General features: G+C 33.6%; 1 protein-coding gene across 6 annotated transcripts in view; it reads left to right on the forward strand.

The window, feature by feature from the left end:
* Positions 1 to 25,316, forward strand: part of LOC106884484 (uncharacterized) — a 249,654-nt gene that overhangs the window by 25,304 nt on the left and 199,034 nt on the right. For 5 of the 6 annotated variants that reach the window (XM_089361253.1, XM_089361260.1, XM_052972233.2 and 2 more), the window contains exon 2: positions 11,033 to 11,085. The gene's annotated coding sequence lies outside the window, so the exon portion shown is untranslated. Of the gene's footprint in view, positions 1 to 11,032; positions 11,086 to 24,008; positions 24,034 to 25,316 lie in introns of those variants that run through there. The other variant, XM_089361256.1, reaches the window with a different exon arrangement.

The raw sequence follows: 25,316 nt of genomic DNA on the forward strand, positions 1-25,316 counted from the left end.
GTCACTAATAATCTGTTTAGCAGTGTTGTAATCTAAATGTAAAGTCTATTATAATTACTGCATGAAAAGGTTTGTTATAATATTAATTGAATTTGGCATGAAACAACTCCAAGCTGAAATGAAGTTTGTTTCATCTGATACAAGTCTTATCTTTGTCATATTTCAAACTAACATTAAGATAGTCATATTATAATTCTTAATTTAAAAGTAAATTCCGGAGTTTATTGTTTTTAGTGAAGGAAAAAAAGTACTGTCTTAACATTAATGATAAAAATGATTAAATCTAGGGTAAGCATTTCAGACAAAAACTATTTATAGTTGTTCTTTGACAAACTATCATTTTAATTTTTCATATAGTATGGTTGAATGTATTTGCTAAAATAAACATGAAACGTCTATCCAACATAACATACTAAGTCTCCATTTGTTATTGTTGTGGCTGCCCTATTTGGTTCCTGTGTGGGTTGATGTGGAACACATTCAAAGCAATTAACAATTTTACTTTGCTAATAGTCTATAACTGTAAAATAATGATAGCATACAGCCTTGAGAATAGTTGTCATATGCTTTGTTTATTTGTCTAAATACTGAGCATAGAATCATAAATGTTGACTACAAAAGAATTCTATTTCTGTAACAAATATACATTATTTACATATTTACATTTGACATATTTGTCCTCATCTTGTTTGTTGTTAACACAGCATTTTGGCTGATATACCCTCCAGCCTTCATCAGGTGTCTTGGGGAAATTTCGAACCTGGGTTCTCATTCCTAAGGTATTTTTTCAATGTTATTATTGTTATTATTATTACTAATAATGGCGTAGTGATTAAGAGCACGGGCTACTAAACCCAACATTCCGAGTTCAATTCCAGGCAGTGACCTGAATAATAATAATAATAATAATAACAACAATAATATTAAAAAATACCTTAGGAACGAGAACCCAGGTTCAAAATTTCCCCAAGACACCTGAGGAATGCTGGAGGATATATCAGCTGAAACATTGTGTTAGCAACAAACAAGATGAGGACAAATATCCATCAAATGTAGATAATGTACACAATTCCTCATCTCTTAAATATAGAACTACATTCTGTGACAAACTTTAGCCATCAGAAATTATTGACGTCCCTGTAGCAGCCACATATTCCCACATATTGGAGTCAATATAATTGACTAGTCCCTCCTCCTCCCTTAAATTGCTGACTTTGTACCAACATTTCCCCTACTATCTCTTTGTTATATTACACAATCCTCATATACTATGGTCAACATAGTTTTAGCCTGGCTTCAACAATGGGAACCAACTAGTGGTCAGTTGGTATGGGTGTGTGAGATCCTGAACAGTGTGCTCTACTCCATTTTAAAAAATATTCTTTCCATTCATTTTCAAAATTTTACTAAAATTCTGTATTAGATATACTTTCAGTGCAAGAAATTTATTAAGACTTCCCTGTAGAAAGAAACATTTGAACTATATGTTCCATTGTTTTACTTTCAGAGATAATGTGTTTAGGAAAATATAAATACCATCATTGATGATATAAAGTACACTTTTTGCTTCTTAAATTGGTGTGTTTGCACAAGCAAGTAGGTTTAACAAAATAATAAAAGAAAAACAGTTCTAAATATTTACTCTCTCTCATTAATGCCACATATATGTTGTATATGTTGCTGAAGCAATTGTTTCTACAGCTGGATGTTCTTTTCTCATAGCAACAACCATTCAGCAAGGAAGAGAAAGAGATTGGTGATATTTTTTCTTGCTAACTTACGTCAAATAACAATGTTATGTAAGTTTTGTACAAAATATTTCTTGTGACCGAAAAAAATTGTTTTGTTAAAGAACCAGTAACCATGACTGTTTGGGTTACAGTACATGTAATCAAGACAGTTAAGGTTCCCACAGATGGCTGTCTGCCCTTCTGTTGAAGGGTTTTTAACCCTATATGTTGTTAGTTATTATTAAAGCTGGAATCACATTTGAGACATGTCATTCATAGAAGACACATTTTTTCAGTAATTCTGTTTTCAACAGTTTTCAATAATTCTGTTTTATTTTAAATGTAAAAATATATAGATCAGTGTTTCTCATAGACTTTGTTTTTAGTTCAAATACTGAACATTGAAAGTGGGTGGGTCAGATAAATTGCTATGTTTCATAAAATTAAGATAGTTCCAACTTTTATAAACTTGTCCAACACCTTGGAAGAATTATGAGGATGCAAAATCTATTCTGTGATCTTATTAACAAAAGTGGGAAGGGTGTTAAAAATATTTCTAGGTGGTTGGGTAGGTCCTCCTGACTCATAGAGCTCGTTTCTCAGTTTCCATGGTGCATATATTACCCCCTGGTTGGGACACAAGTCCATTGCAAGATTACTCATTTTTGCCAGCTGAGTGTACTGGAGCAATGTGAAATAAAGTGTTTTGCTTAAGAACACAATGCTTTGCCTAGTCCAGGAATGGAAACCACATTCTTAGGTTCAAGGGACTCTGAAAATTACCTTTAAGAGATTATATAATCTTATAGGCTATATAAGGTCATGATAGCCTTCTTATTATTGTAAAGCATAAACCAATGTAATTGTTATGGAATATATGTAGCACAGTACCAAAGTTGTAGTTGCAAACAAATTTGTTTTCATAAATTTTATCTCTCGTGCCACAATGAGTGTGTGTGTGTGTGTGTTGCAGATAAAGAAGTGAACTAATGTGAGTGTGCATATAAATAAGAGGGTAGGAAGACCTCATTGAATGAATGTTGAAATGTTTTACGTCAACTGGCTAGAAATTAACCCAGAAACAGTTGGTAATTAACAACTTAAACCTTATTCAGAATTTAATTATTTAGTTCTACTATTGTAGAATTCAGTAACTTGGTGTTGTGAGCTGAGACCAATTTAACTGTTAATGCCAGACATGTATAAAATGATTGTTATAAGACAACTTGAAGCATTTACTTTTAAATTTTAGAAGTTGTTCCTATTTTGTTGTTGACTAATAGAAAAAGGAAAGCAGAAGGCAAATAAAAACATAATTGTTATTTATTGTAATAACTCAGTCAAGTGGGATAAGTGCGTGTCTGGTCAGGGAGAATCATCAACTTTTGTTTTAAATGTGTGTGTGTGTGTGTGTGTGTGTGTGTGTAGGCACAGGCATTGTTTTGTGGTTAAGAGAAGCTCACTTTGTAACTGTGTGGTTTTGGGTTTCAGGTGATATTGCATGGCTCTATGGACAAGTGACTGTTGCCCTAGGTCAACCAAAGTGTTGCGAGTGAATTTGGTAGATAGAGATTGTGTGGAAGTCCATTGTGCATATGTATGTATGTATGCATGTATGTGTGTATATATGTATGTGCATATACATGTATGTCTATATGTGTGTGTGTATATGTTTGTCTATATTTCTCCACACCTGATAACCGGTGTTGGTTTGTTTACATCCCCGGAATTTACTGATTTAGCAAAAGAGACCAATTGAATAAGTATCAGTCTGAAAGAAAATAAATCCTGGAGTCAATTTTGTTTCATTAAGACCCTTCATGACAATATTCCCAGCATGGCCACAGTTCAGTGGCAAAAACAAGTAAAAGATTATATACAAAGTCTGATCAATAAGTATCCAGACTTTAGCATAAGCTTCTGAGCAGGTATTACCATGACAACTTTCTCTGTCATGGTCAATGTGACGATCACAAGCTATACACCTTCCTTCCAAGCACTGCTATAAACAGCAGAAGTGAGCTAGTATGTTAAAACTTTGTGCATATATACGGTAGAGTTCAAGGTCAATGTGTAGCAAACGGCTTCACTCTGTGTACTTTAGCTTCATTACTATGGCAACAGTCCGGATACTTATTGATCAAACCATATATATATATATATATATATATATATGTGACCAAGTTAGTAGTGGGGGTGGGTGCGCTGAAAGTGTAACCGCTAGAATAAGAATAGCCTGGGCCAAGTTTAGAGAGCTCTTACCTCTGCTGGCGACAAAGGGACTCTCACTCAGGGTAAAAGGCAGACTGTATGACGCATGTGTACGAACAGCCATGCTACATGGCAGTGAAACATGGGCTGTGACTGCTGAGGACATGCGTAAGCTCGCAAGGAATGAAGCCAGTATGCTCCGCTGGATGTGTAATGTAAATGTGCATACCCGTCAGAGTGTAAGTATCTTGAGAGAAAAGCTGAACATAAGAAGCATCAGTAGTGGTGTGCAAGAGAGACGATTGCGCTGGTTTGGACATGTGGTGAGAATGAATGAGGATAGCTGCGTGAAAAAGTGCCACTCCCTGACAGTTGAGGGAACCCGTGGAAGAGGTAGGCCCAGGAAGACCTGGGCTGAGGTGGTGAGGCAAGACCTTCGAACATTGGGCCTCACCGGGGCGATGACTACTGACCGAGACCTTTGGAAATGTGCTGTGCGTGAGAAGACCCGGCAAGCCAAGTGAGATCGTTGCCAGTGCCCCTGGACTGGCTCTTGTGCAGGTGGCACATAAGATGTACCATCCCGAGCGTGACCGTTGCTAGTACCGCCTGACTGGCCTTGTAGGGTTTTCGAGCAAGATCGTTGCCAGTGCCCCTGGACTGGCTTGTGCGGGTGGCACATAAAAGACACCATTTCGAGCGTGGCCGTTTTCGTGCGGGTGACACGTAAAAGCACCCACTACACTCTCTGAGTGGTTGGCGTTAGGAAGGGCATCCAGCTGTAGAAACTCTGCCAAATCAGATTGGAGCCTGGTGTAGCCATCTGGTTTCACCAGTCCTCAGTCAAATCGTCCAACCCATGCTAGCATGGAAAGCGGACGTTAAACGATGATGATGATGATGATGATGATATATCATCATTGTTTAATGTCCGATATATATATATACACACCTATATATGTATATATACACACCTATATATGTATATCTACACACCTATATATGTATATCTACACACATATATATGTATATATACACACCTATATATGTATATATACACACATATATATGTATATATACACACATATATATGTATATCTACACACATATATATGTATATATACACACCTATATATGTATATCTACACACCTATATATGTATATCTACACACATATATATGTATATATACACACCTATATATGTATATCTACACACCTATATATGTATATCTACACACATATATATGTATATATACACACCTATATATGTATATCTACACACCTATATATGTATATCTACACACATATATATGTATATATACACACCTATATATGTATATATACACACATATATATGTATATCTACACACATATATATGTATATCTACACACCTATATATGTATATCTACACACGCACACACACACTAGAGTATTGTCCATCATATGATGAGTAGCTTTGAAAGTATACTTTATTGTTTTGAGATTAAATAAAACAAAACAGTGACATGCATAATATGTACTGGCAGAGTCGAATGTGTAAATATGTTAATTGCTGGTGTATTTTGTGTCTGCAGAGAATGACTCCTCCTTATTTCTCAGTTGTATAAACTCCTTCCACAAATACTCTCATTTCCCCCTCCCCCTCCTCCATTTTGTGTGTGTGTGTGTGTATAGCACTGTTTTACTCATTGTATGTTAAATCTCTCTCTATCTCTCTTAGGCTCTCTCTCTCCCCATCTTTCTATAGGATATAAAGATAGCATCCAATCAACCAACCATTATTTATGTCAGCTTTTGCTACATAGAGATGTGGTCAATAGTATTTGATCTTCACACTACAGCCGGTGGTTGTTGTGTCCTGTTAGTAAAGCTCACCCACAATGTGATGGATATCCCTTTATTAGGATCCATTTAATGCTACTGGTTCTTCCTTCCACACTCATCATTACAGCGTTAAACAGACTGGAGAGTGATGGGGGGAAATCTGTTTAAATGTTAATTGTAAAAGGAATAAATATGGATTACTTAATTTACACCCTTCCGCTTTAGACACACCATTTCCCCTGCTCTCTCCTGGTGACATTTGACTTTAGACTTACAAAACCAAAGCCAGTCCTCTTTTGCGCTCTGTTGCTATGCTGTAACCTTTCTTTTGTACGTTTGCCCTCCCAGTGCCTCATTGTCTAACTTTTGATCTTTCCTTCTCCACGCGTTTTGTCTGTAATCTATTACAACTTTAACCAAATTTAATAGTATTGTTTCACAACTCTAAATTGTTTACCCTCCACCGCTTTTGCTTCCATTCTCTTTCCTGTGGTTTGTTATCTGTTTCGCAGTTAGCAGTATCAATCACATGATTACTTCTCTCTGAAGGAAATATCAGAACTACTTAGAGTATTAACATCTAAGTAACACTATTTAATATTTTCTTGTTATAAGATTAATTTGTTTTATTTTCTAAATTTTTGTATTTCGGTTAATAGCAACCATTTATATCGCCAATAATGAGAATTGAATACAATCATAACAGTTTTTTGTCAAAGAGATAATTGGTGAAAATATTGCTCATTCTGTTACAAACTGAAAAGATAAAACAAAATATTCCAACAATTTCAATAAATAGTGTTCATTATGTATTAAACGATTAATTAGTTCATTTATATTAAGTTTTAGCTCCTGCTAAAGAGAGCACTAGATTTAATGTTTCAAATTTTCAAAAAGCACTAAATATTTTATTCCTAATCATGTTGAACGATAAATCAAATTCTTAATTTTATTTTTATATAATGTATATGAATGAGTGAGTGAGTACACACACACACATATTATACACACACACACACACACACACATATATATATATATACAACATATATACACACATACATATATATATATATACACACAACATATACACATATATACATATATATATATATATACACACATATATACATACATATATACAAATACACACACACACTCTGGCACATAAAAAGCACCCAGCACCCTCTGTTGTGGTTGGCATTAGGGAGGGCATCCAACTGTAGAATCCATGCCACAGTTGGAGTCTGGACAGCTCCCTGCTAGCCAGCTCCATGTCAAACAGTCCAACCCATGCCAGTGTGGTTTAACATTCGTTTTCCAAACTGGCATGGGTTGGGTGGTTTGACAGGAGCTGGCCAGCTGAAGAATTGCACCAGGCTCCAATTATCAGTGTTGGCATGGTTTCTATGGTTGGATGCCATTCCTAATGCCAACCACTTTATGGCTCTATTGCATATTTGATTTGTGCATTTAGCTGTTGATGGAGAGGTTGGTGGTTCTAATCTATAGGTGTAAGTATGGCTGTTTGGACAGTTGAAGTTTGCTTCCCAACCACATGGTTTCAGGTTTAGTCCCAGTGCATGGCACCTTGGGCAAACAGTATATAATAGTAATATTATTGTTGTTTCACCCCGGGTCATCTTAATTGAGCAGGATTCTGATCAGATGCCTTTTGACCATAACAGTATTGGCTTTTTTTTTTTCAAGCATAATGTACCTCAGATTACACTATCTAGTGTGGCCTATTTTCAAGATGGTAGGGTGTGGTTTGATGAACATTTGGTTGTTATTTTCAGCAGGTCAGGTGACCATGTAAGGGTCCCTTCATCAAATCATATTGCTGTAATGTAGGTGAGAGTCCAATGTATTAATATTATGACCAATATTTTCTTTAGGTTGTATTCACTGAAGGTTAGGTTTGGCTCCAAGGCATGAAGGATGCTTTGCTGGAGTTTTTGTATATTGGTATCAAAAGATCAATGAGAATTATTGAAAATATACGTTAATATAAGGTAGGAGACGGAGAGTAGTACTGGTGGGTGTGTTCAACATATCTCTTTCATCAAATAATTATTAATGAACTGGAGAAACATTTTTGATAAAAGAACGAAAGAAAAGAACCTGGAGAAATCAGTGGCATTAACGAGAGAGAGTAAATATTTAGAACTGTTTTTCTTTTATTATTTTGTCAAATTATTTTATTAGATTATAATTAAGATGGTAACTTCAAAAACATTGGAAAAACAAAATTTCTGTTGTATAATCTTGATAATCAATTGGTTTTAATAGGGTAGAAATAGAGGAGAAAGAGGAAACACCTGAAAAGAAAATAGATTTCAAATTCATAGTCATGGAAATACATCAACGTTTGATGTTATCGTTGTCAGCATATTGAAATCTTTTGAGAATTGTACGGATAGATTCCTGGCAGATTCTTCATGAGAAACAGCAATTGAACCAGATTCATTGAATAGTTTAAAGGATTGTTTAGATGAATACAATTTTAGAATTGTATGTTAGGAAGAATTGAGTGGGATAGAAACGAGGGTGCCACCCCTGTGATGCAAGTCATAAAAACCATGTGAAAAGGAGGAATTTAGATCAAGAGCTGTTGTATGTTGGAGTGGTTCCATTTCATTAGTGACCTTGACATTAAGAATAAGAATGGCCATGCTTGTTCTGGTTTTGTGTGTTGTTCTGTAGCTTTTGTGTTTCTTCCTGCTACAACTTGGTCAACTGTTATAGTAACATCTATGACAAAGGTATTTTTGTTACTCCATTGCTGCTTCATGTTGCCCTCTTGCAACATATTGTCTTCCCTTTTATTGTTGTTGTTGTTGACACTTTGCAGAGTCTGAGATTTCTAAGGTGCTCCTCCCTACAAGTTGAACTTTTCTTACATTCCTGTTGTTTGATGTCAATAATCACTGAATTTGCTGATTCTGATAGGTGTGGGATGGACAGCCTTCTCTTCCATGTCTCCAGATGTCTAGCTACCTTTAGTAGAAAAGATTATTAAAAGAAGAAAATTGCAGCAAAGCTGGTGTCAGACATGGCATGCAGACCATCATATAACTTGTCTGACATTGCTTTTTTATCCTTCTCTTCTGTTTTATAAATCCAGTGTGCACATGTGCATTGTGTATGCATGCTTGCTGGTTCTTACTCAAAACTGTTTACAAATCACAACCATCCCTTGAACCTGCAGTTGTGAGGAGCGCTTCATGTTCCAATAGTTGTGAAGAAAGATAAATTATATCTTAGCTTCAGTGTTACTCTGTCTGTATTGGGAAGGGTATGATTAGATTGCAGTATAATGATTGACCTAAGACAAATGGACAAAATATGTTATCACCATGACTCATATCCACCGAGTGTTTTTTTTTTTTTTTTATGATTCTAAGATATTATGGAATGCTCATTAGCCATCTGCTTGTACTAAATTTTCCTTTTTTGACATTGCTGCCTTGTTTGATGTTTTAATTCTGCAGCTTGTTATAGAGAACTTGGTTATGGGAAATGAGCAACTATCAAACTTTTGATTTGTTGAAATTTGAAAAATGATCGTAGTTACTAATATAGAAATCTAAAATAGAATGGATGGCTTGATAGGTTTCTCTGAAGACTAGCCTGTAGTCAGGGGTCAATAACTTTGACCTGCTATTATTGCTGATGGTTCTATTTTGGTAAATTTGCATGTGATGTTCAGTTGTCATTCTGTTTCTTTTTACATGGCAGTTTTAAAAATAATCTTGGCTCTTGAGAACACATCTGTTAGTTATCATCTGCCTGTAACATTATTTCTCTTGTTATATTAAACACAGCAAGTATCTCACTTTACTTAGACAGGTCTTAGTTCACTTCCTTTCTGCTTTCCACTTTCTACACTAAATATAGAATCTCACATTATAATAATCTAACATTTTATTGCAGTAGTTAAAGTCACAGAATAAGGAATAAATTCTTTTGTTTTGTTGTTTGTCAGGGAATTATTTCACAATTTGGCTAAGATTTTGTCATGGAAGAAAGAGATTATTTGAAGTATTTTCATATGATATATGGGAGTAGAAAGGAAGGTTTAATTTGTTGAGAGCAGTCAGCTTTCTGCAGGAATAGAGACAGGGAGCAGAATGCTATCTGTAAATACATTTCTATTCAACATTGTTATCCCTGTTGTTTAGTTGGGAGTGTCATGAATGGAGTTTATAGCAAAGTCTCTAACATCGTGGTGGGTGTTGTAACTTTTAAATCACTTTCTATGTGTAAGTCTATCATTTCCTTGTAATGAAGTCTACCTTTTGACATAAGATGACCCTACAACTTGTCATGTTTTTCTTTGAAAAGATCTTAAACTGGAACCACTTAACTTCTGAGTCATTTGCATATTTTCATGTACTTCCAGCTCTAAATATAAAGGGAAGTGGAATTTTAAGTGTATACTGGGGTTTTGCTGTCTTTTAACAGACCCAAATGGGCAGAGACATGGTTGTGTAGTTGTTTACTTCAGAGCTGTATAACTTACAATCATTATAACAAATCCAAATAGATAAATGTCTGCGTGGTTAAGGTGTTTACTTCACAACTATATGGTTTCATTTTCAATCCAAGTATGCAGCACTTACGTCAAATGTTCTCTGCTGTGATCTCAGATTGACCAAAGCTTTGTCATTGAAATTTGATAAATGGAAACTTTGTTGAAGCCTGTTGGAGGAAGCATTCTTATTTTTAGGTGGTAAACTGAATCTATTACCTAGTTTAACACCACTACCTGGGCCTTAGGCACCCTCAGCAGAATCCTCTCTGTTGCAAACATTCAGTGTTGGTTTCTGGTCTGTCATTAATTTACTTTTTTTCCTCTGCCACCTGTCTTGGAGACCCTGAAAAATATCACAGACTATTCTGAATCTTAAAGTGTGGAGGATATAGAGGTAAGCTGGGAGTATTGATAAAAACAGATCTTTCAAACTGCCTATGGCCTGAAACAGGGTGGACTACTACTACTGGTGGTGGTGGTGAGCTGGCAGAAGAATTGTTAGTGTGTATTGGACAAAAATATTTAGTGGCATTTCTTCTAGCTCTTCATATGCTAAGCTCAAATCCTACTGAGGTCAACTCTCTCTCTCTACCCCCTCTCTCTCTCTCTCAAACACACACACACTTCACTAAACTAAGAGTAACAAGTCAGTTTTGTTGAAGTTTTCTGTAGCTTTATATATCAACCTGTGTTAATCCATTAATATATATTTGTTTGTTATATTTTCAGGTTCTGAGCCAAATAACTTTCACTTTACAACATACAGTAATGTAAACAAACTGGTAAGTTTATTTATTGTTTATTTTTACTGGTTTCAGTCATTGGATTACAGCCAGGCAGGAGCACTGCTTTCAATACTTCAGTGTAGTACTTATTTTATCACTCACTATTTGCTGAACCTCAGTTACCAATTATAAAAAGATGTAACGTAACAAATGTGGACATACTCATAAACCTACACACACATACACACACACACATACACACACACACACACACACACACTCTGTATGATTTCTGTTTCTAATGTTCCATTTAGGAAGTATCAACTCATCAGGAGCAATAGTGGAATATATATATATATATATATATCTATATATAAGTCAGTAAATAGTGGGGTCGTGTTAACCGCACGTGGAGAAATAATAGGAAAATGAAGAATAAGGCAGAATGCTAAACTGGAAGCTTATTTTAATAAAGATTTCTAACTGGCTTTTATTGTGAAGCAAATTTTCAAGAAGGAGAATGAAAATGTTTTTTTACAAAGAAGTACAAAATGAAGAAAATAATATATAAAAAAATAATATATAAAAAAATAACTATACCAATACATTATATTGTCTTTGAGCTTTTGAAGTTCAATCGTAATCCATGTATATAATGGTTGGAAAAATAAGGATGCATGAGAATTGAGAGTTGTGTTAGGTTTAAAAAATGGGTTAAAAGTTTGTGTTAAGTAGGAAGTGTGGTGTCAAAACAGGAAGTGTGTGTAAGGGGAGACAAAATGTTTTTAGTTGGAGTTATGAACTCTTTTTCAACAGGAAATTTATGCCTGTTCCTAATAAACTTATTATTTTTTTTATATATTATTTTCTTCATTTTGTACTTCTTTGTAAAAATACATTTTCATTCTCCTTCTTGAAAATTTGCTTCACAATGAAAGCTGGTTAGAAATCTTTATTAAAATAAGCTTCCAGTTTAGCATTCTGCCTTATTCTTCCTTTTCCTATATATATATATATATATATATATATATATATATATATATATGTATGTGAGAGAGAGTCGGGAGGCTGTTATGAACATGTTGGAGTGGAAGCTCTATGATCTCTCATGGGGTTTCATGGAAGAATATTTTTGCAACAAACTCATCCATTAGTTATCATTTTATTTCTCTCTTGCAAGTGTCTTGGATTGTCGCATGCAAATTCTTTGCATTTTCTACTGGATATTTCTTCATTAGTCTCACTGCTATTTGCTGCTGGCTAATTAGCCATACTGATGTCAGTATAGAAGGGGATCTACTAGAACTGTGCCAATGATGCTTTTTGTCTTGAGAACATGAACAAAGTTATGCCATTTCTTGGTAAAACAATATTTTCATCTTGGAAGGAAAATGGAGCCATGAATTCAGTCTACAGACAGATTGAAACTATTTAACATTACTCTTTGAACTCATTGCATACAAAAAGGAGTATCCCTTTAGTGAAGTTGCACCCAGTTCTGAACTGTTATGAAAAATTACTTTGTTTTTAAAATTGATAAAGTTTTAGAGGTAGAAAAGAGCAGTCCTGTATTCCTTGTGACATGTAGATTGGTAACTTTTGGTCTTGAGTTCAAATCTTGCCCAACTAGTTTTGAGGTTGACTTCAGTGTTTTAGATCAATAATCATATTGCCTTGCCTCTTCCTGTAAAAATGGTCGTGTGACAAGTCAAAAGAAAACCCTATTTTCATATGTTAATATAGATATGTATGAAGTTAATGCAAAATACGTGTTTTTTTTCTTGAATAAAGGAAAAAGTATTTGTCTGGAAATCCTTTCTAATACAACAATAATTGTAAAAAGGAAAACAAGTAACGAGAAAGAGAGAGAGAGAAAGAAAGTTTATCCCAGTTATTAACGTATCTGTTGTAAAAATTTTTTTTATGTATTTCTGTTGTTAGCTAAGGAAGAAAAGCTCTGTTTTATACACACACACACACACACACACACACACACACACACACACACACACACACACACACACACACACACACACACACACACATATATATGATCTCATATCAATTCAGTTTCCACAGTATATGTGGAGAATTGATGGATTTTTCCAAGTCTATATTTTGGTTATTGAAAGCTTTGCCAACAATATCGAATCAATAACAGAATATCTGTGTAATTTAATGTACGTTGGAATATCATTTTAGAATGTTTTTCTCCACCCCTTCCCATTTTCTACTATATTCATTCAATGAAAGGAAAAAAAGTACTAAGAATAACACAAGTCAAACCATATCCAAACTACAGTTCCTTGTTAGAAATGTCTTTGAATTAAATATCAAATATGTATTACAATAAAAACAACTCTTTTTTTTTTTTTCAGGTTTTTACATCTAAAACTTTATCTACAATACTTTACTGATTTCTTGCTTTTAGTCTTTGAGTTGATATCATTCTTGAATGAAGAATAAACATATATTTGTTTATTTATTTTTCCAAACTGTTATCATTAACCTCATCAATCATTGCAAGAATGTAGTTTTAGTTTGAAACAAAAATCTCTGGCTGACTTACTAAAATGTAAAAATATCCCTGACGCTAGTGAACATATAATGTTTGCAATTTAAAGAAATAGGAATTTTAAATCTCTCTATATATTCTATTTGTTTTACTTTATCTTAGATGGAATGAGTATTGTATAGTTATACAAGTAATTACCAAAACACATACTCCAATCAAAGAAATCGGTTGCTTTCTATTCAGAGTACTTATTGATGATTATTCAAATATTTCATCTGTAGAGAGACTGAAGTTTCTATTGAACTGATTCTATCAAATAGTAATCTACCCAACTACCATTAATGCTCTCTTATTTATTCATTTTGGTATCTTTTTAGCATCTGGTTTAATAATAAGATTAATCAGTAAAAATGTTAATTTTCCACTTTCCCTCTCTTTCCTTCAGTTTATTCTATTTTCTAAAAATCTATTTTCTGGGTTTAATTTTGTAATTTCCTTTTGCTGCTTGTCATGTGTCCATCTTACCATCATTATCAATAGCTTTTAAGTCATTACAGTTAATCTAAAATGGCATTTCTTTGTATCACTGTCTAGGTGTGTTGGATTTTTCTGCAAATTTATGTATTTACCTGAATTTTTACAGCAGATCTTTTATAGTTCAGTGTTCATTTTCATAAATTATCTTTGAAGACAATATTGTCATTCTGATAAGATAAATTGAGGTGGTGAAGCTTTTATGTAGTTACTCGATCTGCTAGAAATGACAACCAAGTCTCCTTCATATCACTCACCATTAAAAAAAAAAAAGACCTGTGACTTTTGGGAGGTTTCACTGCTATTTCTATTGTTTGTGCTTGTATAGTTGATAAAAGGATATAAATAGAATGTATTGAAGAATTGATCAGTAAAAGATGTTCATGATGTTTTAGCCATGAGTCAGCAACAATCACAGGTTCAAATAGAATCTTATATATTCAATTATTATCTCCTTTGGCACAGCTTGTGTTAAAGCTTCATTTTTTTTGTTTCTTATTTGCAACATAAAAACCAGTTAATAGTACCATAGATGTTGGTGTTGATAGGAACATTTGCTTGTAAAATATTTTCACTAAGAATGTAAAACCTGTCTATAATTTTATGCACAAATAGAAGAAACAAATGTTAGCATCTCTCTCTTCCTCTCTGTATATGCATGTATACACACACTCAACACACACACACACACACACACACACACACACACACACACACACACACACACTGATGTGATTTTTCTCTGTGATGTTGAAAATGTCTAACCTATAATGTTGGTTTGGTTGGTGCTAAAGTTTACATAGAGAGAAGTGATTAAAGCATTGACATGATAGAAACTTCAGGTTGCGTGAGGTTCTGTAGATTAGATGAAGTATGGAGACACTTGCCAAATGCTGCTGGCATATTGACCTTATTCTCTTGGAGTTGTTGGATGACATCCAATTTTATTATTTTCTAATTCATGAAATAACAGCAACTGGGTCAGTACTCAATGAAGTAAGCAGTGACTGGTTTACTTTTAGAGATGTGTTTTTTGGTGAGCTCCATTTTGGGTTTTTTTTTTCACTGAGATAGCTTGCTGTCTGAAGATGAGAAAGTGTGTGTGTGTGTGTTCTGAGTAAATAGCAGCATGCAGGAATAAATAAAATAAATAGCAACTGATAACACCAGAAGGGAAATAATCTGGCAAATTTTAGATTTCTCCGTTATCATTTTGTTCACTACATTTTATTATTATTATTATTATTTGATAACAGCTGAATATTGGTTGATAATTGAAATAGGTTGCAATTAAATTGTTTTCTTCTTTTCACTTGTGCATCATTAAAACTAGGTTTTGCTTTTGTGGGCAAGAAGTGTTTTTTTTCTTTTTTAATTGTACTCCCCTACCTCAAATATTTTTGTACAATGTCATGTAGTGTTTTCCTCTGTAGGGCTTCTTTTACAATTTCTCACCACATTGAACTATATATTCAATTAATAAATAAGATAAATAAATAAAAAGTAACAGTAATGATATTTTCTTTGTCCCTTTTTTCTAAAAATATTTGTTGAACAATAATGTAATACACTAACTAATGATGAAATCAAGACTAATAGAACCCCATCTGGCATGAGAGAAGATTTTAGACAAAGATGGCATTTGTCAATAGCTCCAAAACTATTGCAAAGTTGTAAGAGATAGATGTGTGTGGTGTGTGTCCCAACCCTAAGTCTGATGCTCTTCTCTGTTTCAAATTATAACATCTAATATCAATATCCAAATTATATTATCAATGCTGTAATATCAATCTCCAGATTATATTAAAACAAGTGAGACTGGCACAAAGTTTATCACAAGTTAATAAATCATGAATTTTAAAGTATGGAAAAATTTAAAGATTTTATTGATTTAAGTCCTTCCCAAAGTATATTTATGTTGTTGGTTCACATAAATGTATTTTTTTGTTTTTCTACCAGTCTTTTGCCAACCTTCTTCATCTTAGGTTTACTTGGCCCCCCAACCAGACAGGTATGGAAATAAATACAAACATGCGCACACTGACGTTTACACACACACGACGGGCTTCTTTTGGTTTACAGTCTAATAAATCTACTCACAAGTTTTAGGTTGGCCTGCATCTGTAGTTGACACTTGGCCAAGGTGCCTTGCAGTGGGACTGAATCTGAAACCATGTGGTTGGGAAGCAAACTTCTTAACCACACAACCAGGATTGTGCCTATACACACGCATACGATCCATACAATGCAGATGGATGGCAGAATTGGTAGAGCATTGGATTGAATATTATGTGATATTTGGTTACACCATTTATGTTCCAAGCCTAAACCCTACCTGGGGGCCGCTTTGATTTCCAGTCTTGTAAAACTCTGTAAAATTCATATTTGAGTCAATATCCAGAAGATGGTGCTACAGTATGGCCACAGTTTTGATGAGTGAAAGCACTTGAAAAATAAATGGATATGTACAGAAAGAGAAATTGCAATAGATAGGAATATCAATATTGCGTAGTGTTTTGAAATGGCTTCGGTTAACCAAATTATTGCTGACTTATTGATTAATCTGTATTAATTGATTTGTTAGGCATATTTCATATACACAACCAATTATTGAATAGTTAGATATTCTGCTTTCCAAAATTGCTTTATCTTTATACATTTAACAATTTTAAATGGACTCTTGTTGCTGTCTAAACCTACTTTGTTGCTGCTCATTATTTTCTGTCTAAAACTGACTACGAAAGTATCAATGGAGGATAATAATCTTTATTGATTAAGACTTTGTTGGCTGTTTAGTTAAGTAGATGTGTATATAAGAGATTCTTGAATGCATACACACATTTATGTGTGCACATTCACATTCAGATTCACACACACACACATTTATGTGTGCACATTCACATTCAGATTCACACACACACATTCTAGCACACATTCATACATACACACAACATGCACGCACGCACGCACGCACACACACACACACACACATGTGCATACACGCATGCATACACATGCATGCACACACACACACTATCACATCAGTTCTTGGCATTTTAGATCACATCATTATAGATAAGTTTATATGTTATAACTATTGATTAAAAGGGTGTGTGTGATGAGCTGGTATGATGAATATACATTTTTCTAAGAGGCTTGCTAAAACTATGGATACAGCCCCCTCTTCCAGACCAAATCCTTTAAAAGATAGGATGTAACAGTGTCTCACAAAAGTGAGGACCTTACATATTCTACACATTCTTTTGTAATGCAAATTCATCATGTCCATGTTACTTCAAGAAAAGCCATTTTTAGATTGAACAAGGCTTTGTAAGTTACATACTCTCTTGAGATTTTCATTTTTCTTGGCCTCCAGTTATTCTCTTCATACCTATGTCCTACATATCAAGGTGTATCACAATTTACCCTCACCTATTTATTTCCATTTTACATCATTATCTATGCTGTTTTTATTACCTTTTCCTTTAGCATATTTGATAACCAAGAAACAACAGCTGGGTGTATAAATAGTAGTTTTTAAGGCCAAAGCATGAAAACATAAACTGATATAGATTAGAAATTATGATAAAATTATGATGGAGTGTGTGTTTGTGTGTGTGTATGATGGTGTTAGGGAGGAGTTCTCTGATAGAGGAAGATAATATTTCAAGGAACTTTTTTCTTTGTTTTCTCTTTTTTTTTGGTAATTGGTTTTCATTAATTTCTGTATGTTGGTAGACTGTTACTTACTGCTGGCTTTACTAAACCTGGAACTCATTTCCTTTACATTTGTAGCTGCTGTAATTGGAGGGAAAGTCTATGAATTCTGTCATGTTGTTCTAGTCACTTTAAAGAATTATTTTTTTAAATAAGTATTAGGGTCAACTAAAAATTCTTCAAGGCAGTGCTGTTGCATGGCCACAGTCTAATACCTGAAACAAGTAAAAAATAAAGGATAAAACATTACATTAAAAAGTATTTCATTTTCAACTGACCAGATGTAACTCTTGAACATATCTGTTATTGATCAAGTTTAAGGGGTTGGATTGCTCTAAAGTTAGCAAAAGTCCTTAATGTTAATTCTGAAGTGTATATTGATGCTTCATAGGCAATGAATGTCTGGCAATTTGAGGATTAGATTAGCAACCAGAGAGAGAGAGAGAGAGAGAGAGAGAGAGAGGGGGGGTTAAGGAACCTAAATGCATCGTTGTTATTTACCAGATGTTTGGTAAATTTGGACATGTTATTTACCAAATGAGAACAAGGAACAATAGGACCTCTTTCTTATAGTCTTGAAATATAATTGTCATTTAAAATTTTGGAAAAAAGAAAAGAGCAAGTGTTTTATTTTTTATGGCAACATAATTTTTTTTCTGAAAATAAATAAAATATTTTCAGTATAAACATGACTTTCTGTTTTCAACTTTAAAACAATGGACTGTTGCTTATTTTACACTAAGTCTTGGAGAAACATAATATTTTTCCATTCATGATATAATTTAGATTTCTGCTCTTTTTAAAACAGAAATTAATGAATAAATATATCAGTTATTTACTGAATTTCTAGTCTTCAATAAAAGGCTTTTAGTGCTTCTCAAAAGCCTTAATGAAAATATCTGCATATCTATCCACTAATGTAAATACGCATTCATTCTCATTCCATTGCCACCACTATTCCTGGCAACCATGTCTACTGAAAATATTTACTTGCACGTATACTGGTTTAGATTAAGGCCTGATAGAAATGCGTGTGTAGTTGTGTATGTATGTACATATATGTTTGTTCTGTTGAGTGTGCATTTGTGCTGCATTAATGGAGAACCTACTTTGTATTTCATTAGAAGATTTATGAGAAAATTAAGAAGTAAAACTCATTAACAGTAAGGAGTGGCTGTAAAATAACTGTTAGACCAATGTGTACAGTTTTGAAACTTCTCTAGAATTATATACTTTTCATTGATTTTCATGACATGCTTTCAGGATTTTGAAGATATTTTTTTATTCATTTATTTTTAGTCACCTTTCATTTACTCGTTGATGAGACTAGTAGAAATTTTAACTAATAGAAATTTTTACACTCCTGATAAGAGCAATTGTTGAAGTGCTAATAAAAGACAAGTTACTTTTTTAAAAACTATTTCTTTAGAGTTTTGGGAATTACTCTTTGGTACCAATAAATCTTTTATAGAAGAGACTACATTATTAAGACCAATTTTGAATGTTCATGTGTGTATATAGATTGAATGTCCACTTTTTCTCGCGTGCACATACATTTGTTTATTTATCAAAATATTTCATTTTCGCAGTAACATTAATTTGTACAGTGTATATTTACACTGCTGCCTTTCAATTGACATAACCACCAATTGTTTTCAGGTGTTATATTTTGCATACATAAACACATTTACACTTAAAATCATCGCTTATCCATTATGCTGTTGTTATTGTTGTCAATGTTCAGGCCACATTGACTGCAGTGGTCTCACCAGTTTAGAAGGGCCTGCAAAGCCCATGGGTTGTGCCCCTGTTTTCCTGGATTAACGTATAAGGAAAAGGAAAACAAAATCATTTTAATTTGCTCAAGTTAAAACGGCTGAAAATGGAAATATTCATCTTCACTACCACATCACACTGGAAACAGGAGATAATTATGCAAATATTTCCATCTAAATAACAACCCGTCATTATCTGAGACTACAAACTAATGATGAAGAGAAAAAAAAAGCAAGAACAAAATAATAAAGGTAGAAAGCAATTATCAGGCGTACTTTATAAAATTATGGTCAAGATTTGTTCTTTTATTCATCATGGTAATCTGAAGGAGAAAAGTAAAAACAAACAAAATGTGAAGAAAATTTGATTCCCCCCCCCCCTCAAACTATTTGAATAGAATGAAAAATAATCATCAAAACTGCAGCTGTTAACAGTGTTTTTTTTTCTAATTGTTATATTTTTTGTTTGGTTAAATTAGTTTTGAACAATGAAGGCCTTGAGAATAATTTCTGAAAATAGAGCATTGTTAGACTTGCAGAGAATTTTTGAGAGTAGACCATTGTTAGACTATTGAAACTATTCAGCTGCTCCTCTCTTCTCATCTCCAATGCCTGTTTGCCATATCAATAAATTAAATACCAGTTATATACTGGTTTACATTGTCAGCTATAGCCCTTTACCTGACAGAAGCTGATCTTAGGATTATTTGGGGGTAACATATATTCATTTTATACAAAAGTAAATTGGAAATTTAAAAAAAACAAAAAGAAAAACATCAGTATGATAACAGTATTTCTGGTTTTCAAAGAAATTCAGACCCAAAATCTATTATTGAGGGGTAGTTATTGAAGGGTAAAAGAGGAAATTAGAAAAAAGATCATTTAATGATATGAGTTGGGTCATCTCCAATCAGACTTGTTGGAATTAAAAACTTTTATGTGAAAATTTTTAATGGCTTTTTTTTTTGTCAATATTTAATTAAAAAGTGTAGAAAAAACAAATTTATGATCAAATTTTTGTGTTCTTCTTTAAGCTGTTTTCTTTGAGGTATGTTTAATAGTTATAGCTGTGCGTAGTTAGTCTTTATAATCAATTTAAGCTGTATTTCAACTGAACTACTTCATTACGATAATCATGTCACATAGAACCACTCTAGGCTGTCAACAGAGTTTCTTAGATATTCCAGCATCTGTTACTCTCATGAATTTAATCCAGCATCCACTTTCTGATGCTCTCTATTCTCTCATATACTCACTTTCTTGTACCTTGACAATACTCTCTGTTGTCACAAACATCTTTTTTCTTTCCAGCTACTTCTACTCACCCTTGTAGTGCAGGGTAACCATGTATCTCCTCTATAGCAAGACACCTTTGCCTGTCTCTCTTTCAGTACCTTGGCATAAAACTGCCTCGCTCTCTATTATACTCTCATCCAGTTGAGGGCTGCTTTTCTTTGTCTTACAAGCTGGTGACCTGATTAGTGCCAATGTCACGGATAAAGCACCCAGTACATTCTGTATAGTGGCTGGCATCAGACTATTCCAAAACTGGCATTGGAGATCACTGTGGTCCTTCAGCTTGTCAAAACCTGTCAAACGATGTAACTCATGCCAGCATGGAAAACAGATATTAAATGATTATGATGATATTGTCAATGACATCACTACACTACTGAAGAATTTAGATTTTCAATTCACTTGTGATGTATTCTTTTGTTTTAGAAATGGTCACTAAATTAAACAGTGTGTGTGTGTTTTTTTTTATTTTAAAGACAATTGTGTGTGGTTTAATTTCTGTTTCTGTTGAAATACATGGCTTTTGTTTCAATTACTTTTGAAAATAATGAAGAATTTAGCAAAATAATTTTGTCACTATTAAGATAGCATTTATAATATCATGAAATTTTGAAGGAAGGTTTTAATTTGGATCACTTGAAAACAGGAAGTTTGTATCCAAAAATCAGGAGCAGTCTCAGGTTGGTTGAAATCAAAAGAGTTGAGGAAGATTTCACTGTTATTTCTAGCAGGATCAGTGACCACATAAAGGCTACCTTGTTGGCTTGTGCTTCTGCTTTGTTGATTATGCTTCAAGAGATTTGGTAACATGGAAGACTGAGACCTTTGGCCATTTATTGTGCTTGAGAAGACATGTCAAGCTATGGCCAGTGCCGGTGACATGTAAAAGGCATCCAGCTGTTGACGCCAAGTCAAAACAGACTGGAGCCTGGTGCAGCTCTATGGCTTACCAGCCCCAATCAAACCATCTTACCCATGCTAGCATGGAAAACTGATGCTAAATGAAGAAGAAGAAGAAGAAATTTATTTATTTATTCTCCATTTGATATTATGTTTCCTGTCCTGGACATGTAATACACTTTCAGATTTATCACATTGAACACATTTCCTTTTTCTGATTATAAATAATTATTAAGATGAAGTATCAGTACCATTTCTCCATGTTTGGAACCTCTAAAGATAACCATTTTGCAAATGAAGTTTCTACTACATTGATGGTAGGCTTTTGAAGTGACTAATCTGTAGTAATATGTTCTTCTTATCAAATAGCTAATGCTTCATCTTGTCAAATATCTCAAACAGATCAGCTGCACCCACGGTCATAACTGATGCACTCAGACTTCACCCCAGCAGCTTTCGCTATAATCTCACTGAATTAAACTCGTTTTTATTTTATGGTCTACTTTATCATTGACGGCCACAATGCCATTAATTTTACTAACAGAAAATAAAATCTGTTTATTTCTCTTGTGAAAGAAATTCAATATATACTTTTATGACCTTTTCTTTTTTAAGTTTATAAGTCATCTAAGCAATACCAACAGGAGAGAATGTTTCTTTAATTCTGTAGAATCTAGTCACAGACACTTTTCTTTACTTAGAAGGTTATCAGTAATATATTGATGTTTTCAGAAAAGATAAGTGTAACACGAGTAAATTAGTTTATCTTGTAGGGCTGCCTGTTAGGTTTTGATAATTTCCACCAGCTATTTAAAAAATGTGTGTGTGTGTGTTTCTTAGGTGAGCTAGTTCTTAGAATTTGAAGCCCAATATTCCAGGCATCTTGTGAATAAAATAAGACGGTTTGATTAGTAACAGTGTTTAATTTGGATATCATGTAATTTTTTTTTATCAGTCCTTACATTTTTGCATGTTTGTTATTTACCAATTAAACACTATCATCATCTTTAGTATAATATGGCTCTGAGATTATCAAATTCATAGTTGCTATATAATTACCCCTGCTACTAAAGCACTAATTCTGGACAGAGAAATAAAGGTGGAGAGTCATACATCATCATCAGTGTTATGATTGCATGAAGCTCTACTCGTGACTTACAATATGTTAGCCACCAGTGGGCTCTTGTCTTTGAGAAATATCAAGAAGTACACAATCTTTCAGGATGATAATGCACCAATTCACACGGCTAAAGTTGTTACTGAATGGCACGAGAAACATTCTAGTGAAGTTGAACATCTTATCTGACCACCACACTCCCCAGATCTCAATATTATTGAACATTTATGGTGCATCTTAGAAAAACAAGTAAGGAGTCAATATCCTCCACCATCATCACTACAAGAACTGGAAACTGTTTTAGCTGAAGAATGGACAAAAATTCCTTTGGAAACAATTCAAACTTTGCACGAGTCCGTATCTCATAGAATTCAAGCTGTAATTACTGCCAAAGGTGGTCCTACCTGATATTAAAATAAATTTGTTTGAAACTTGAAGGTGTTTCCATTATTTTGTCCAACCCCTGTATCTTTACTATTTAGGCTAATAACATTTCCTGTTGTGTTGCACTCATCATATTATTTATTAAGGTCAAAGTAATTTAGTCAATGTATCCTTGCTATAGAGAATTTTACACCAGAGGTGTTTATATACAACTTCCTTTTGCTGTCTTTAAATTCTCTTTTTTTTTTAGATAGGGTCATTGAAATTTCACTGGTCTGGTCCTTAGCGAGAACTTTTGATTTTCAAAATTATTTAAATTGATTGTGAGTTGAGACATTGAGGTTCTAGTGACATTTGACATAATAGTGATATTTAGTTGGCCAGGTAACAAGGTTAGCAGTTCCAGTGCTTGAACTTGAGTACTACTTGTTCCAGAGTGGTCCTTTTAATGAAAGATGACAAAAAATTTAGGTTACATAGTGCAGATGTTAGCTTGTCGTGCAGGTTTTGCTTCTGTTGAGGTCTGTTATTCATTGCTAGTCGTGTCTTGCTGTATGCATGACTGTCAAATATTAACTAGGTTCATTGACAACCAGTCAGGATGTAGTTTATCTAGTACAAAATTTAGCCGTTGTTTGAGGGTCATGTAATGAAGTGGTGGTGGGGGAGAGTATTGAAACATTGTGTTTGTTATTATAAACATGTTCAGTTGTATGAAAAGGGTAGGAGAGTAGATAGTTGCCATGACTCCTATATCAAGAACTGAGGTAATCCCTTTGTGTATTATCAACATTCTGTTTATTTATAAATTTTCATTGGATTGTGTAATTAGTGCTTCATTAAATATTTAACTTATTTTCTGTTAACAATTTGTAAAATAAAAAAGTCTCCAGTTTTAACCAGTCTGTCATTTACAGATATTTCTGTCAGTTTTCCAAAATGGATAATTTTTGCTTTATTTATTGTTTATCGTTTTATATTTATTTTGACATGTTGGTTTTCGGGAACAACATGTAAACATACACAAACATGGAACTTTTTTTCCCCAGACTGAATAATTTGAGAATGATTTGATTACTGTTATTTTCAGTGCCAAAATGTAATTAGGTAGGAATATGTTTAATGAAGTAATTAGTTTATTCTCGTGACCAATGTTATGATAATAAGCTACTTTTAGCTTTGTCTTCCAATCCTTGTTATGTGTTCTTTCATTTTAATTTGCACTCTAATTTTTATTTTCTTACACGTATCTTCACCGTTTAATTTGATAGCATTTCCTGGTGTGTTGCACTCATCTTGTTATTTATTAAGACCAAACTAGTTTAGTCAGAACACTCTTGTTATTTATTGAGAACTGCCTTTCACAGTGGTCTATTGGCAGACTTCCAGAGATATGGATTAGTAATATTTCAAAAGTAGGCATATAAAACTTGGTAGTCCTATACAGATGGGTGAACATATGAAGATAATCAACGTATAAAGATGAACCTGCTTCTAGAACAGTCGAGATGGATTGGAGTATTAACCCCATCATGGCGTTCAGTCATAACCGAAGGAAATGTATGTATATAGGAAATGCGTGTGTTTATAAGAAATGTATGTATATAAGTATATGTGTATTTATAAGTATATAAACAAACTTATATAAATTTACAGGCTTTGCTAAATAATTTTTACCAATGCCAAGCACCGCTAGATTCCTCCAAGATCTGGTTTATTTTTTTATTTATCATTTAGGAATATAATACCTTCAGACATCCACAAAACAAACCTATTAAAAAAAGAAGGAATTGATTAACAGTTTTTTTTTTTTTAATTCTATTAATTTCAGGAACATAAAGATTTGGTTTATTATCCCCACCCCATTTAAGCAACTTACCCAATTTCTTTCAGAATGAAAACATATGAATTGATTGCTTAAACATGTTTCTGTTGATTGATTACTCTGTTGATTGATTAACTATAGATCTGATTTCTTCTTTTTTGTTCTTAGACTCTTAATTGAGACTTTCTTGGGTTTTTGTTTCTTTGACATTGTTAGGTAGCAAGT

This window comes from Octopus bimaculoides, chromosome 12 (assembly GCF_046866305.1).
Source record: "Octopus bimaculoides isolate indiv1 chromosome 12, ASM4686630v1, whole genome shotgun sequence".
NCBI classification, from domain to species: Eukaryota; Metazoa; Mollusca; class Cephalopoda; order Octopoda; family Octopodidae; genus Octopus; species Octopus bimaculoides.